We start from the raw sequence: 17,618 nt of genomic DNA on the forward strand, positions 1-17,618 counted from the left end.
CTTCAATATTTCCCAACCCTAGGGTCTTTTCCAGTGAATTCCATCTTATCATTATGTGGCCAAATTTACTGTCTTTAGAGAATCCTTTTTTCATTTGGATTCCGCCCAGGACTCCCTGTGCTTGTCCTCCATGAAAGTGGAAAACATCTTGGTGAGCAACCATCTTCTTGTTGTGTCCCTTGCTCCCTATTGATACTCAAACATCTGTTGAACAAAAATGTTTCTGTGGTCACAGCTGTCAAAGAGTTTTGTATAAACTTAACATAAAGATATAAAATCATTTTTGAAAAGAGCCTTTTCAACGTGACATTTTGTTCTACCAAGTCAAATGTTTGTGGGTTTTTTTTAAATAATGAATAAAAAAAAATCCATTGGGAGCTTGTATTCTCTATGTTCTTCAGTAATTGTTTATGATCTTATTTTACAGACAATAAATTATAGCTCATGTTTTTTACATTTTTTACAAAATGACTTCCTGCCAACAACTTTGTAAAAAGATTTCAGGGTAAGCAGTATAATTCCCATTCTCCAGTTAAGAAAGGCCTAGAGAACTGAAGTTATTTGCCCAAGATCACACTTAAAAAGTGATATTAATAGAAGCAAGACCTTCTGGCTTCAAGCTCAGTGTTCTTTCCACATCCTCTACTGCCATGTTTCTTGGGGGTTTTGAGAGAACAAATCTGGTTATTTGGCCAATACTTTAAAAGTTTCCTTTGTATTATAAAATGCTCATTATTTGTAATGAACCCAAGCATTTCCAACCATGGTGTCTATTCTTGAAACACTCACTTCCTCTTAGAATCTCTTGTATCTTTCAAGACTCAGCTCCAAGACAACCTTCTGCAGGAGGACCCTCAGCTTTCAGTGTCCTTCCCTTTGAAATGAACTTCTGTTGGCTCGGTATGCATCTTGTATGTGGTGAATTATTTATATAGCCTCTCTCCCATTAGAAGGTAAGCTCCTTCTGGACAGAGATGTTTTTGCTTCTTTTTGGATCCCCCAGTGCTTAGAATTGCCTGGCACATACATAGTAAGAACTTAATAAATGCTTGTTGATTGACTGATGGAGAAAGAAGAAACACTAGACTAAGAATCAAAAGATCTGGATTCTAGTCCACACTTAATCCTTACTATATCACATCTTGAGTAAATCATTTAAGCTCTGAGTCTCATCTTTAAAATAGGGATAATAATACCTAGGACACTTCCCTCCAAAGATTGCTTTTTCCATCCATCCATCCAAAGGATGATGTGAGATAATGTTGTAAAGAAGATTTTTAAAATGCTAGTTAAATGAACCCTTTCCCCATACAAACTTTGACTCATTCTCCAGAGTGTTAAGTGTCTATCAGCTCAGCTGGAGTTTATATAACAGTTTCCCATTTCCATTTGATTTATATTCAAGACTCTTAAACCGATTGAAATGGAGAGAGTATAGGACATATACTGAGGAAGGTCTGAGTTCAAAGCCTGCTTCTTTCCACTTCCTAGCTGGGTTTCTTTGGGTTCCTTGTGTGTATGATCTCATTTTACAGAAAATAAATTATAGCTCATGATTTTATGTTTTTTACAAAATAAACTTGAATAGAAATTTTCAACCTATTTATACCTCAGTTGCTTTATTTGTAAAATGAGGATAATACTAGTATCTATGCCCCAGGATAAAATTAGTTAGCACCTACAGAGTGCTTTATAAAGCACTGAATAGCTTATAGTTCACTATTAGTGAATAGTTCACTATTAGTAGCAGCTTAGGGGATAGAGCACTGAGCTTGGAGTCAGGAAGACTCCTGTTTATGAGTTCAAATCCAGCCTCAAATACTTACTAGAGTTGGATAAGACTGAAACAATTGAACAGCAACAAAAATTATAATTATTAACACATCCTTATGGAGAAAAGAGGAATGGTGGTGATCAAAAAGTTAAAGCTGGAAATAACTTTAAAAATCATCTAGTACCTGATTTTTATAAAGGAGAAAACCGAGAGACAGAGAAAGACATGACTAGCCCAAGATTCACATGGGTGGGTAACTCCTAGTTGTTGAGCCAGATATTCCAACCTCTAAATTCAGCATTCATTGAAGGTTTCTCCCTCATATCATAGCTGGGAAAACTCATGTCTACAAATGTAGGACAATTTTCTCATGGCTGATGAAAGATCTTGGGAAAAAGGACTGGGGTGGATCAATGTCTAGGTCATTTAGTCCAACTCTCTCATTTTACAGGCAAAGAATCTGAAGCCCAGAGTTAAGTGATTTACTCAGAGTCACATGGGTAGTAAAGAAGCAAAGGAAGAATTTTCATTCAGGTTTTCTCATTCCAAACCCACCTTTTTCCTCATTATATCTTTCCTGGAAGTCAGGATGCCCTGGGGGAAAAAAGCCAAGTAACTTCAGCTACATTGCTCATTATGCTGTATGATCTTGGAGGAATGATTTTACTTCTGAACTTCACTACAATTTTCTAATTTATCAAATTAGAATAATATCTACCCTGTCTATTTAACAAATTCATTTTGAGGTTCAAATCCTATCATTCATAAGAAAGTGCTTTGAAAATAATATATTGTAAATGCATAAAGTATTGTTATTTTTCATTATTATTATACCTTCAATTCAAAGCTATTGAAAGCTATGTCTTAATAGGAGAGAATGAAATTGAGGAATGGGGGGACAAGGGAGTGGTCACTTGGCCATCATCCCCACTTGTGAATTGTGCCATTGGGTTTCAATTTCTCCATGGGTTTAGCTCTTGGTAAGAGGAGATAGAACTGGAGGGAAACTTCAGAGTGATTTCCTTCAACACCTTCCTTTCCCAGATGAGACCTTGAGAAGAAAAGGGACAGAATTTAGTTATTAAACACTTTCATCCAATTCAAATAAGAGTCTTTCCTTCCTTCTCACCCCATAGCAATATATGTTGGTTTTTGTTGTTTAGACTTTTTTCAGTTATGTATGACTCAAGGACCCATTTGGGGTTTTCTTGACAGAAATATAGGAGTAGTTTGTGATTTCCTTCTCCAGCTCATTCTATACATGAGGAAACTGAAATAAACTGGGTTAAGTGACTTTCCCAGGGTCACACAGCTATTGAGTGTTTGAAGCCCAATTGAGGTCTTTGTGACTCCAGGACAGGGCTATATCCATTATGCCCCCTAACTGCTCAAAAATACACACACACTCCCCTAATATAAAGTGACATATATATACACACACACACATACTTATTTGAGTTTTCAGAAAATAAAGTGTGTATTTATTTAATAGTTAAAATTCATATAACACTGCAAATATGATCGGATTTTAGCCTCATCACAGCTCTGGCAGGTAAGTGATGAGGAAACTGAGACAGTCTGAGTTTAAGAGATTTATACAATTATCTGGTATACAGCTATTGGGCAAGTGAAGCTGCATTTGAATTCAGGTCTTCCCGATTCCAGGTCCAGCACTTTGTGCACTATGGCGCTACCTAGTGGCCCATCGATATGTAATGAAAAGCAATGCAAAGTGCAAGGCTAGGAGACCTGGCTTGTCCAAGCATCTTTGAACCTCCCTAAGAGATGGCTTTTGGTGAGTAAAGTGCTTGGAGGAAGCTTTGGGGAGGAAAGCCCTTAGTGAGCTGTGTAAAATTCGGAGCCGTTACTATTTATGTAGCTTTGTAAAGGGGAGTAAGTAGTCTAAGTCTGAGTCCTGATTTGCAGTTCAGAAAATCATGGTCACACACATGAAATAACTGATTTCCTGAAGGCTATCAAAACTTCATAAATAACAATGACTCAAAATTCTATTTAGCCCACTAAGATTTAACAAGCACTTTCCTTTCCAAAAGCCATCTCTTAGGGAGAGATGCTCGGGTCCTACTTACCTAAGTTCTCACACCTAATAAATGGCTGGGAATTTATGTACTATATGTGTATGTATGTATACACACATACATATATATTATACACACACATATCTATAACAGAGCATAATGTCCCTTCATTATAATGCCTTGAAATAACTAGACTAGCTTGCCTTCTGACATCAGTATTGGATCTAATAATGTCTGAGGCTGGATTTAAGTGTTAGATTTGGAATCTAATCCAGATGTGGCTCCAGAACCAGAGAAAAAGGCTGGGAGAATGGGAGACAATAATACAAAACGCTAAGTTTGGGAAATCTTGTCTCCGGAGATGGCAGGCGCAAAAAGGACAAAATAGGCTTGGCATGCTCTCATCCCGGGGCAGAGATCTGAGCATCCTCCTTCACATGTGATGCTTTGAGGCACAGTATCCTGGGCAAGAGAGAAAAACTGGTTTCTTGAGTGTCATTTTGAGTCATTAGCATCCATTAAGTTAAGAGAATCAGCAATCTCAGATTCCTATAGGGCAGTTAGGGTGTGACTGGGTCAAGCCTCTGGGATTGGAGTCTTTTCTCTCACTCTGGCTCCTCCTTGGGCTGGGGGACTCAAGGCTGTGGATGGGGATTTGCAGGTCTGAATTCAACTCTCCTTGGATGTGATAGAGGAGTAGAAGTGGGGCTTGCGATGATGGAGGAAGTTGACTATAGAGGAGGGGTCTGTCCTGGGCTGGCAATCAGCTGAGTCCCTTGAGGAGTAACTGGGAGCCCTATTTATTCTAGGTCTGCCCTATCTGACCCACTGAGGCAAAAGCATTGGGTGTGGTTAGACTGGCTGGAGAGAGAAGCCAAGTTAAGCGATAGCATGTGGGAATGCAGCTGCAAGAACAGGAAATAGCCCAACCACATGGCTCTAGGTCTCCCTGGGGACAGCCAAGCTCCCTGTTGGCAAAATAGTGACGGAAATGATGTGGCATTAAGTGGGGGACTGGAGGCTGGGGGGTATGAGAGGGCTTTTCCTAGGGCATTCTCCAAGCTAGAGTATTATATATACCTCTAGTGTCTGCCATGGTCTGAAACCTGGATCCATTATCTTCTTGGCCCCAAATAACTCTGCTTACTTTCCTCATCTTTATAAAATGAGGGATTGACCTGGATAATTCCTAAAGCTTCAAGCTTTTGCAGATGAGGGAACTGAAAGGAAATGAAGTAGCTTGATCACCGTCTTTGGTTCTTTCCCAATAGAAAATTCTCCCTCCACTTGAGACTATACCAATGTGGCTTTGAACATCTCTTTATATGATAATTTATCCATATATTTTGCTTGCTAATTTTTGTGAACTCTTATTCCAACTTAAATTATGCCAGCAAGAAAGATGGGAGAGAAGCGAATAATAGAGATCCAGGTTTTTTTTCCATTGGAAATCCACTAATTTAGGGACTCATTTGTATAGATAGCTACTGTACTCTGTTTCTCTCTCTTGAACTCATGCTCTTGATCAATCTTCCTTCCTGGCTTTCATTCTGAGATTCTGAGGAAGAGAAAGATGATGTCTGATTGGGAACTTTATTTATTTGAGAAACATTCACTGAACAACTTATTTGCCCAAGGCTTGTGCCAGTGCTATTTTAGTCATTTTTAAGACAATAGGAAGTATTTTCCCTAGGAATTTTTGCCTCATAGCATCACAACTGGAAGAGGACTCTCAAATTTATCCCTCCTACCCCACTATATGTGTGTATATACATATAATATATATATATACATATGAATATATGTGTAAGAATATGCACACAGGGAGAACTGAGACAGGAGAGAACATTGTAAAAAATGTCTGTAAGAAAAGGCACCCTCCAAATACTTTGGGGGCTCTGAAGAAGAAGAGAAGCTTTAGGGGAAGAAGGGTAGGAAATGCTTCATATGAGCTAAGACCTGAAGGTTTTCTAAAAGGTAAAAATGGGTAAGCGAAGAGGAAAAAGTCAAGCAGGTCATTTTAAGATTGAAGGCTTTTAAGGAGATATACATTGCAGAATATATTTCTTAAGGAGAAGGCTCCTAAATATTCAAGAAAAAAAGTAATCACCTGTTGCTTACAAAGCTCTTTCTTCCCAAATGAGGCTAACCAAACCTACCTATATTTGTTTTTAGAATAAAGTTATTAGTATGACTGAGACTAAGTTTACTTTAATTTTAAGCAAATAAACTCACACATTTGTGAATTAGGTGGTGAATAGGAAGTTGAATAATGGAGTTAATGTGAAATTCTTTTGAATACATAAAATAAGATTAGCAAACATCTCTTTAAGCCTTTGACCACTGCCTGCCTCAGTTTCCTCTTCTGCAAAATGAGAATAATAGCATCTACTTTCCAGGGTTATTATCAAATGAGTTAATATTTTAAAATTCTTTGGAAACCTTAAAATACTAAGGATGAGGATGCAAAGAGAAAACTGTATGGGCTGCTGAAATTCTAATGTTTAATGAGTGGTTCAGCCTAGAGAATAAATACTCTTCTTTTATATTATTTTATTTCCCCTCGATATTATTCAATTCAAATGTACTCCTTCTTTGAGTCCTGGACTTTTATTTAGTTCTTGCCTTGCAGTTATGCTCTCTCTCAGAAGTATTATTGTCTTTCAATTATTTTTTACTTGTTCCTTTGGTCTTTTTTTCCCTCAATAGTATTTTATTTTTCCAAATACCTGTAAATATAGTTCCAATATTCTTCCTTCCTCCCTTACCTCTCCCCTCCTGAAGACAGCAAACAATCCAAAATAGATTAAACATGTAAGTCTTTTTAAACATATTTCTATATTTGTCATGTTGTACAAGATAAATCAGACCAAGAAGGGAAAACCAAGAGAAAGAAAAAGCAAACAAAAAAGGAGACAATATTATGCTTTGATCCAAATTCAGTCTACTTAGTTCTCTCTTTGGATGCAGATGGCATTTTCCATCCCATTTCTATTGAAATTGTCTTGGATCACTGTATTACTGAGAAGAGATAAATCCATCACAGTTGATCATCACACAATATTGCTGTTATTGAGTGCAATGTTCTTCTGGTTAGGCTCACTTCACTTAGCATCAGTTCATGTAAGTCTTCCCAGGCTTTTCTGAAATCAGTCTGCTCATAATTTCTTATAGAACAATATTATTTCTGCTTCTGGTTTTACTATAAATGAGTTCCACTTTAGCTCTCCAAACTTCTTTATGATCATTTCATTCACATATCCTTCATCCCTACTCTTCAAGGGTGACACCAAGGACTCTTACACATTTCTTTCTCAGTCCCTGATCTTTCTCCTGACTTTTGGACTCTCCACAGAACATCACTATCTTACTAACATCTCAGACTCAACAGAGGATCCATGAGGCAGGGCATAGAGGGATCCTTGCTTGCCACATATTGACTCAAAAAAACCACAAATCAACATTGTCTTTGCTTTATTATATTTTTAAAATTTTGTTAAGTGTTTTCCAATTTCATTTTAATTTAGTTTGAGCTTTATTTGAGAGTGTTGCTGCCTTGGGTCTGATACCTCTGGTGTCAGTGTTTTACTTTGATTCATGAAGACCTGAGTTCAAATCAGACACTTACTAAAAATGAGCTTTAGTATCCTAAAAATAAAGAATGATAATATCATAGATTTAGGGCTCGAAAGGAGATTTTTAAAGGTGATGGGCTTGACTTCAAATGTTCCCTTCAGTTCTAAAGCTATGCTGTAAGCAAACAAAACTTATCTTTTCTCCCTGAGTATATCCCTCCTATAATTTTTAAAATTTCTTTCAATCACATATTTCATCCGGTCTCCCCACCCATATGGTGTTTTGATCAAACACCCTGTACTTTATAAGCTTTAAGGTGCACTAAGACTTAGGGTATACTTCTGTACTTTTTGCCTCATAAAATACTGTTGAAACATATAATAAATGTATTTATTCACTATTAAACTTTAATTCCCAGAAGATTAGAAACTATGCTTTATTTAGACTATATCTTGCTAAGCACCTAGTTATTGGCATTTTAACCTAAATTTAAGGTTAACAAATATTTGTAGATTGTTTCAATCTGGGAGGTGGTTTGTAGTGCCAAGCCACAGGACTCTGTTTTTGACTTTTTTAAAATCAGTAACTTTCCTGAGACAAGGAAATCATTTTTATCAAATCTGCAGCTGAAACAAAACTGGGAAGGACAGCAAATATGATTAGCAACAAGATTCAAAGCTATCTGGACAAGCTGGAACTCTGGACTAAAATCAAGATTATATTTATCCCTAATTAAATTTCAGACAAGGTAGAAAAAAAATCAATTGTACAGGGCTATTGTGGAAGGTACTTGTTTTGGCAGCATCTCATGTGGAAAAAGAATCTGGAGGCTTTAGCTGACTAGAAATTCAATGTGAATCAACAGTATATATAATGTGGCTGTTAAGAAGCTCTTGTAATTTTATCCTGTATTAATAGAAGTCCTGTCTAGTAGCCACATCGAGGTAGATAATAGAACCACTGTCCTCTGAAGGGAGGGATTTATTCAATAGAAGAGCATTTTTTAATGACTTAGAGTTGCCCCTCAGTAGAATTATAAGTTGCCTCTCCAAAGAGCGAGCTCCCTGTCACTGGAGGAATGCAAGGAAAGATTGATCATCCAGGGACTGATGCTAGAGAAGGACTGATACAATAGAGTATAGGTTGCGTTAGAAAACTGCCAGGATCTATTCCAACATTAAGACTTATTTTAATTCTTTTCTCATGTAGGTCTCAAAGGAAATGATTGAAGTATCCCTTCTGTATTCCTCACTGTTCCTATTCCCATTCGTGAGCAAATCCTTGGGGAGTCTGTTTCAGCAAATGAGGTTGGGTGAATGGGATGGATATTAGGGCTGTTCCTTCCCATCCTGGTCTGTTTATCAAAAAAAATAGTACTATCCCATCCATCCCTCTGAGGCATCACAGAACTAGGCAACAAACTTAGGATAAAACTATCTTCTGTTTCTTATCCCTTTGTGTTTGGTTTCCATGGGATTTTGATATAAGCAAGGGTTTGTGCATTCTGGAGCAAGAATATTGGGGGTAGGACAGAATCTGTGGCTAACCTTGTCAAAGCTCTAGGCTGACCCATATCCAGAGAGATAAGTTGCTCCCATTATTTTGTCCTTTGCCATCCAGCTTTCTTTGATTTCCTAGTCAATCATTAGATGCTCTGCTAGACTGTTCTTTCCTGGCCCTGGGTATGTTGGGGGCTACTTGCTAGGGTGAGTGACTCACGTGCAGCTGAGCTGTGACTCCTCCACTTTCTGTGAGCTGCCATCCTTGCTGTGCCTGGGCTCTCAGTGACATCACCAAATCCAGTCGACAAGGGTCTAATTTGAAATGTAGCAAGCCAAGTTCTTCTCTCCTTTCCCCCCCCCATCCCCTTAAATGTTTCTTCCATGTACTCCTTTCCCTTTAATTAAACTCCTCATAGTCTGGAACACTTTGTAGTTATAAATGGAATAGCCTTATAGGAGAAAGAACAAACCCTGGAGGGGCTATATAGAAGGTGAGGGGTAAGTGGGCACCTATCTCAGTGACCCTGCTCTGGGAAGTTTTCACAGTGCTATTTTCTTTGGCACTGACTGACCCAATCGTCAGCAAACATTTGTTAAGCACCTACTATGTGCCATGTACCTTATTAAGCTGTGGAAACACACAAAAAAGCAAAAGGCAGTTCTTTGTCTCAAAAAATCTAATGGAGGAGATAATACGATAGCAACTGTATACAAATAAGACATATACAAAGTCAATCAGACTAATCAACAGAGGCAAGGCACTAGAATTAAGGGGGATCAGGAAAGACTTTGCTAGAAGGTAGGATTTTTAACTAGGACTTGAGGAAGTAGATAGAGATGGTGATAGGGAGAAGGAAAAGCCAAGCATGAGGCCCAGAGTCAGGATGTGTTATTCTGGTTCCCAATCAGTACATCCAAAGCACTGTTCTATACCCCAAGAGAAAATAGTTGGGTGACATCTTTGACTTTTACTAGCCTTGTCCAAGAAAAGACACTGATGTTGCTGGGGCCAAGAGGGCCAAGTTCTATTTGTGGCAAGTGGACAAGACATAGGAGCCTGAAGGGAGCTTGGACTATCTAGCCCAATTCTTTCATTTTATAAAAACACTGCTAGATAATACCCTCTATGCTTTAACTCATTTGATGTCTAACAGTGGGTGTCAAATATAGCTTTGGACAGTTACAAGCTTTATGGGACTCTGGGAAAAATCACTTAACCTCTGTCTGCATCAATTTCCTTGACTGTAAGATGAGGATAATAATAGCACCTACTTTTCAGAGGTTGTGAAGCTTAAACAAGATATTTGTAATGCTCAGTATATAGTAAATATTTAATAAAGTTTGTTCTCTTTCCCCCTGTAGAAGCCAGTAAGGATTATTTGTTCCCCCTTTACAGATTCAGAAGATGTAAAGGTAACAATAGTTAAAACCTAGTTCTGCCTCCCCAAATTTTTATTTTAAAGAGTTAATAAGTTTTATCCATTTTCTTTTCCTGTCTTGTTTATATGGGTGTGTCCTGGATCTTTTACTTTTCAGAGTGAGAGCTCCCCTTGAGGCCAGGACCTTCTTTTCTAACTCCCCCGAGTCCCACCCCACCCTTGACTTCCCTGGACTGGAATCTCCATCCAGATTGATGAGAGCATGATACACCCATCATACTCATACGTACCAGCTGGTGTCTAGGAATCTCCCATCCAACGAGTCAGAGCAGGAATCTCCCAGCTCTGGAACCCAAAACTGACTGTAGGATGATCTCATTGTAAAGGAGTCCTCTTGTTTTAGGCTTTCTACTCTATCCTGCCCAGGTTATCTCCTCCCCAGACACAATCTGTTCTCCATTGTGCTGATTGTTCTCTTAACTACATCCTCTACCAGTGATTTCCCCTACTTTTTTCTGTCTTTGTATTTGTGTCTCTTTTTCTGTGTCTCTGTTCCTCTCTCTCTTCTTCCTCTCCTATCTTGATGTCTGTCTCTGTCTCTGTGTGCCTCTCTGTCTTTGTCTTTGTCTCTCAGTCTGTCTCTTTCTGATTCTCTCTCCTCTCCCTCTCTTATCTCTTTCTCTGTCTCTCAAGCTCTTTTTTTCTATTGCTCTCTCCCTCTCAGAGTCCTTTCCCCTCCCATTCCTCTCCCCTTCCTCTTTCCTCTCCCTCTCTCCTTTCTTCCCCTCTCCCACTCCCTTTCTTTCTGCCTGTGTGTCTCTCTTCTCTCCCCTTCCTCTTTCCTCTCCCTCTCTCCCTTCTTCCCCTCTCCTACTCCCTCTCTTTTTTTACTTGTGTGTCTCTCTCCTCTCCCTCTCCTTTCTTCTCTGTCTCCGTGTCTTCCTTTCCCTTCTTCCCAATCCCCTCTCTCCCTTTCCTGGTCTCTGTCTCTGCCTGACTGTCTAAGTGTCTTAAGTCAGACCACTAGAAAGGGAAGAGGGGGGATTGATATCTTTTTTTCTTAGTAGTCTTGAGCTCAAGGCCCAAGAGGTCCTGAATGGCAACAGTCTTTTAGTAAACTGGCAGCAAGGGGTCCCCCAGAAAGATGGAGGATATGGATAAAAGGGATGAAGTCTCTCACAGCTCTGCCTGCCTGCCTGACCTGTCTTTGTAATGATGGAAATTTGGGAAGGGGAGAATGATGAGCATGTCAGAGCCAAGAAAAAGCAGGTCAGAGACCATTCAAAGTAAATCTCAGTGAACAGCTATTGATAGGGAGGCAGTGGGAAGGGGGAGCCAGATTTGGAGTCAAGAGCATCTGGGTTCAAAATCTACTTCTACAACTTTACTACATGTGTTATTTTGGACAACTGTAGCCTTTCTCTGCCCAAGTTTCTTATATATAATGAGGGCCCACCCAAAGTAGTAAGACCCATCCAAATTAAGTTAAATTTGAAAATAAATTATTGGCCAGAGAATTTTCAGAGGCACTGAGAGATTAAGTGGTTTGCTGTTGGTCATTGAGCTAGAATTGAACCCAGGCCTTCCTGGCTCTAACTTGGATGCTTCTGATCCATTCAGAGTCAAAAGGTGAGTAGTCATTGATTAGGAAAATGCATTTTTGGCAAAAATTGATACAGGAAGTTAATTAGATTTAATTTAATTTAAAATAAAAATAAATGAATTAAAAATAAAAGAGTTGATACAGGCATGTGAATCCGAGGAATCCTTCTTGACTTCATAGAAGGAATTGTTAATCTGATTCAATTTCTACCCCTTGCATTTTACAGATTTAAAAAAAATGAGGGAATGCAGAAGGGAAGTAACTATAAAGAAAGAAATATTTATTAAATGTGCCAGACAGCAGGTAGGTGGCACAATGGAAAAAGCACCAGACCTGGAGTTAGGAAAACTCTTTTTCCTGAGTTCAAATGCAACTTAAGGCAATTACTAGCTATATGATTCTGCGCAAGTCACTTAACTCTGCCTCAGTTTCCTCATCAGTAAAGTGAGCTAGAGATAGAAATGGAAAACCCCTCCAGTATCTTTGCCAAGAATACCCAAATAGGGTCACAGAAGGTCAGATTATGAGTCAACAACAAAAATAACACTATATTAAGTGCACTTCATATTAAGGCAGACACTATATTAAGCACTTCATAAATACAGGTGCAATTGTTATCCTTAATTGAGAATTGAGGAAACTGAGGCAGGAAGACATCAAGTGACTTGTCCAGTGTCATGTAACTGCTAAGTATCTGGATTTGAATTCAGGTTTTCCTGACTTGGCTTTATATCTACTGCACCACCTAGTGGCTCTCTACACAAGTAGAAATGGTAAATCTGGGATTCAGGCTCATTTTCTGACTACAAATTCCTTATTTTTTTTTTATCTATAATGTCTTGGTGTATATAGCATTCTTAGCTCAGAGAAAAGGAAGCATACAGATCTGATATTACCCAAAGAGATTTCAGCCAGCGAGCATTTATTAAGTGTGAGAATAAATCATGATGGCTATCTTCAAATATCTGAAGGACTATCCTGTGGGGAAAGAGACTTGACTTGCTCTGTTGGATCCCAAAGGGCAAAACCTTTAGAGAAGCAATGGGTAGAATTTTCAGGGAGACCAATTTAGGGTTTTTTGGAGATAGGGTCGGGGGAGTGGGACACAAACATTTTTTAATGAGAGGGGTCCAAAAACTGTATAGAATTGGGCTGGGCTCTCCTCAAACAGAAGCTGAATGACCATTCACTGGGTATGTAATAGAGGGGATTCCTGTCAGATATGAGTAGAACTAAAATGCTGCTGAGGAACTTTACAACTGTCAGTTTCTGTGATTCTTTGTTTCCCTTTGAGGTTCCCTGGAGACTTAGTTGCCTCTGTGTCTAAGGAGGAAGGAACGCCTTAGTCAGTTGGATATATTCAGCTGACAGCTCCTATGGGGCAGGACGCTGGAGCACTTCAGCATTTGACACCATTCCAGCTCAGCTGTGTGTATTGTCTCTCTGTCTGTCTATCCCTCTTTGAATCTGAGCCAGAAAGAACCAATTCAGAATCTTCCTTCTGGCTATGCCTTAATGGCAATTTGTATAGGGAGAAGTTGGGGTTAGTTTGGCCCTGGGAAGATAGTTTCCTCAATCAAGTGCTGTTTGGGGGCCAAAATCTCTTTTTCTGCCTCTTACTGGCGACAGATGCTGAGGTCACCTGATGTTTTTTAGGTTCCCCTCCCCATTATATCCTGCGTTCTCTAAGGCCAGTCAGCCCTTCTGGAATGGAGGTTGCCAATTCTTGGGCTTCAGCTGTCATGGGGCTAAGGTAATAGGAAGCAGCTGTGCTAGAGGTACCATTAAATCTATGACTCTCTGTCTCCATGTGATTAGCGCTTTTCTGTAACTATCAGGTACTTTGACATAAATGGCCGGCCTTTATGCACCACTTTAAGACTGCAAAGCACTTGATGTCCATCATCTCAAGTAGGATTCTTAGGGACCATCCAGAAGGGATACATGACTGAGAAGTCCTGGATTTTTATTGTAATGTACATTGAGAAGTGAGGAACTTGAGTTTGGATGTTTGGATGAATGGTAAAAATGTTATCCATTTTACCATTTTCTTCTCAGTCTTCCCTGATTTCACTAGGCCCAAAAGCGACTGTTGGTTTTTTGGTTACCATAGCAATGGGGCCTAGGCAGGATCCCTACAACTGTCTTACAAGTGGACATTCTGAGGCCTTGTAATAAAAGTCAGGAGCTCAGTAACCACTGTGTTTTTGTTTGTTTTATTTTGTTTTTGTTTCTTTCGTCCTGATAGTTAGGCCTGAAACTCTTTAGCTATGCTGAGAGGAAAATATTTCAAATACTCTTTCAGTCCCTTTCTTTCTTCTTTCCACCCTCTCCACTCTTCCCCAACACGTAAGTGGGAGTCACATAATCTCTCTGGGCCTCATCTGTAAAATGAGGTGGCTAGATTCAGTGTCAAGTATTCAAAATAGGGAGATAACAGTAGCAAAATTATATATTTTAAAAAGATACTATATTTAAAGATACTATAGCCAAAAAGATTGGGGGTGAGTTCGGCAGCTTTTATTCCTTGATTAGTCTTTTTTCTTAGTTTTTTAAATTAGCTTTTTTTTGTTTGTTTGTTTTTAGTTAGATTTTTTTTTAGTTTTAGTTTTTTCCCCCTTAATTTCCTTTTTAATGATTTCTCAGAAACAGAAATTAGAGGTGGAAGTTTTCAACTGTTACTTTCTGCCTTTGTTCCCAACTACCCCATTCCCGCTTTCCCTTGGTGTGTTTGTCCTTCCTATTCTAGGGATACCTTTTAAAGGCCCATGCTGGAAATGCAGGGATCTGAGATGATTAACTAACTGCAGGAACAAGGGAGGAGAATTCCACAGCCTTAGACGGCAAAGTTTCCATGGCCTCATTGCCCTGAGACTTCCCCCCTCCTAGAGGAGACTCCTCTGTTCTTGGGCTTCTTTTCATGTTTAGCTGGAGGGGAGGGGAGGGAAGGAAGAGGAGGAGGAGAGGAGGAGGAAGAGAGAAGAAGGAGGAGGAGAAGAAGAAAAGAAGAGGGAGGAAAAATCAGGAGGGAGGAAGGAGGAGTGAAGAAGCTGCACCATACAGAGTTCTGGTGAGGGAAGGCTGAGCTTCCTCGATGCCCAAGGGCACTGTGGCAGCAGTTCTAATATATAGGACTGAGACATTGGACAGATGAAGGACTGGAACACGCTTTCCTTTTGCTCCTTTTGTTGAAGCAGAGAGAAGCATGTTAATGAAACAAGATGTTTACATTAATGGGGAAGTTCTTTAAGGTTCAAACTGTTTTGTCCCCAGTCCAAATCAAACATGAAAGTCTTCCAGCGTATTGGGTTCAAATTGTGCTAGGAATGCCCTTCCCTAATGTAATACTCAGCTCTGTTGAGAAATGATGTCCTTCCTATCCTTTCTTCCACACATATCAAGATGCTGATGCTCCTTCTTCCCCGCCCCCACATGATGATATTGAGGTTGCTAATGCCCTCTCCTCCAAGCAGCCTGATGGGGTAGTAGATAGAAAAGCAGGACTGGAGTCAGGAAGACCAGAGTTCAAATCTGATCTCACACATTAGCTGAGTGACCCTATCACTTCAAGTCATTAACTCTGTTTACCTCATGTTCCTCATCTATCAAATGAGTTGGAAAAGGAAAAGGCAAAAACCACTTCAGTATCTTTGCCAAGAAAATCCCCAAATGGGATCATGAAGAGTCAGACATGACTAGAAATGATTGGACAGTTGTTATAAGATTAGGAAAAGATCAGGAAAATCAGGAAACTAGATTTCTGTAATATGCAAGTCCTCCATCCTATCATCTTCATAGCCTAATCTTTTCAGGAATATCAAAATGACTGAGATAGGATGTTGCTGCATCCCTGATCCAGTTTGGCATTAAGTAGTCTGTTGAGTTTTTCATCTGCCTTCAGAGGCTTATTAGCCAGTGCTGTCTGCTAGTCTTCTGTATTCACAATTGTGCTAGCCTGAGAATGACAAACTCCTTCCATTTCTCACAAAAGTTTGGCTTGGGTTTTTATTTTTGTTCCTTTGAACCAGAATAATATCCCATTGACTCAGGAACATAGGGCTGGATTACATGCTGCTATAGATTGATGAGTTTAGAGCCTCTGATACATTCTTGGCACATTGAGAATAGCAGCGGAATAGGTTCCATAGTCACATAGATTCCCTCTGAGATACCCAAAGTATGGGCTGGAACTGTTTCCAATCTTGACATATACCCCACCATACCTTTTGGCCTTGGGGATACCCACTGAGAGGATACTATGACATATGGATGGATGACACATGGGAAGTACTTGTGGAACTGTGCCTGAAGTAAGGAGGGATTAGAGGGAAAATGGATTTTAAACTAGAAGGAATCTTACTTAAAAGGTCAACTCATTCAACTCCATTTTACAGATGACATTGAAACTAAATGACCTCTCCAAGGTTAGAGAGGTAGGAAGTATATAAGCCAGGATATGAATCCAAGCCCTCTGACTCAGTATTGTACTTCACATTGTTCCTCCTAGTTATGCTACCTATCTCTGGAAAGATTGTCAAAGATTTGGTCACTAATACATTTAATGTTTATTAACCCCTCTTGTGTGCAAAGCTTCACTGCAAGCATGGGGACATGACTGGAGAACTCTTGACCTCATGAATTCAGTTCAGTAAACTTTTATTAAGCACCTACTTTATGTCGGGTACTTTGCTTAAGTTCTGGGACTTTAAAAAGGGATAAATGAACAGTGTCTGCCTTATCTAATGGAGACTACAAGCAAAGAAATATTAAGCTTATGAACAATTCTTAACCCCAGTTGAGTTTTCTTGGCAAAGATATTGGAGTAGTTTGCCGTTTCCTTCTCCAGCTTATTTTACAGATAGGAGGAAACCAAGGTAAACAGAATGAAGTGACTTGTCCAGGATAACACAGCTAGTGTCCAAGACTGAATTTGAACTCAGGAAGATGAGTCTACTTCCAGATCTGGGATTCTAACCACTACTACCTAGCTACAAGCTCAGTCTCGTGGGGAGTAAAATACAAAAGTATTTTTGAGTTGTACAACAAAGTGTGTGGGATCAGAGTTGGAAGATAGTTGGATCAGGAAGCCCTCATAGAACAAGTACTACTTAAGGTGGGCCTGAAAAGGACAGCTAAGGTTCACCCTAGCCTTTCTTAGAGTATAAAGTCAGATTTGTTGATACTAGGAGTTATTCCTAAGATTTCAGATGCTCATCATTTTTCTTTTTAAATAAAACTATCCTCCCTTTGTCTTCTCTAGTAAATTTATTTTAATACACATTACTTTATGAATCACGTTGAAAGAGAAAAATCAGAGCAAAGGGGAAAAAACATGAGAGAGAAAAAATAGAAAAAAGTGAGCATAGCATGAATTGGTTTATATTCAGTATCCTTGTTTTTCCGGAAGAAGATGGAATTTTCTGTCGAAAGTCTATTGGGATTGTTTTGGATTTCTTCTTGTCTTCTCACTTATCTCCAAATTCCCTTCTCTCTTGGAGTTTCTATAGTATAGTTCTCATTGTATAAGAGTTTGGAGTCACTAAATCTTCCCTGAGAGTAGGTGAGCTCTAGCAATAAATGGTTGTTCCTCTACCATCAATCTGAAGCCATTTTTTTCTACTCTAAACAGAAATACCCTATAAGTATTCTGCTGACTGGGCAGGAGGGCATGAAGAGAGAAAGGGACAAACTAAGAAGAAAAATCTTTGGGAATTGACAAATAGGAGAAAATTTTGAAGGCTAGAT

The 17,618-nt window shown here is 39.2% G+C and overlaps 1 protein-coding gene across 8 annotated transcripts in view; it reads left to right on the top strand.

Moving 5' to 3' along the window:
- ATP2B4 (ATPase plasma membrane Ca2+ transporting 4) overlaps positions 1 to 17,618 on the top strand; it is a 93,418-nt gene that overhangs the window by 17,899 nt on the left and 57,901 nt on the right. The gene's annotated exons all lie outside the window — the stretch shown is intronic.

This window comes from Sarcophilus harrisii, chromosome 4 (genome assembly GCF_902635505.1).
Source record: "Sarcophilus harrisii chromosome 4, mSarHar1.11, whole genome shotgun sequence".
Taxonomy (NCBI): domain Eukaryota; kingdom Metazoa; phylum Chordata; class Mammalia; order Dasyuromorphia; family Dasyuridae; genus Sarcophilus; species Sarcophilus harrisii.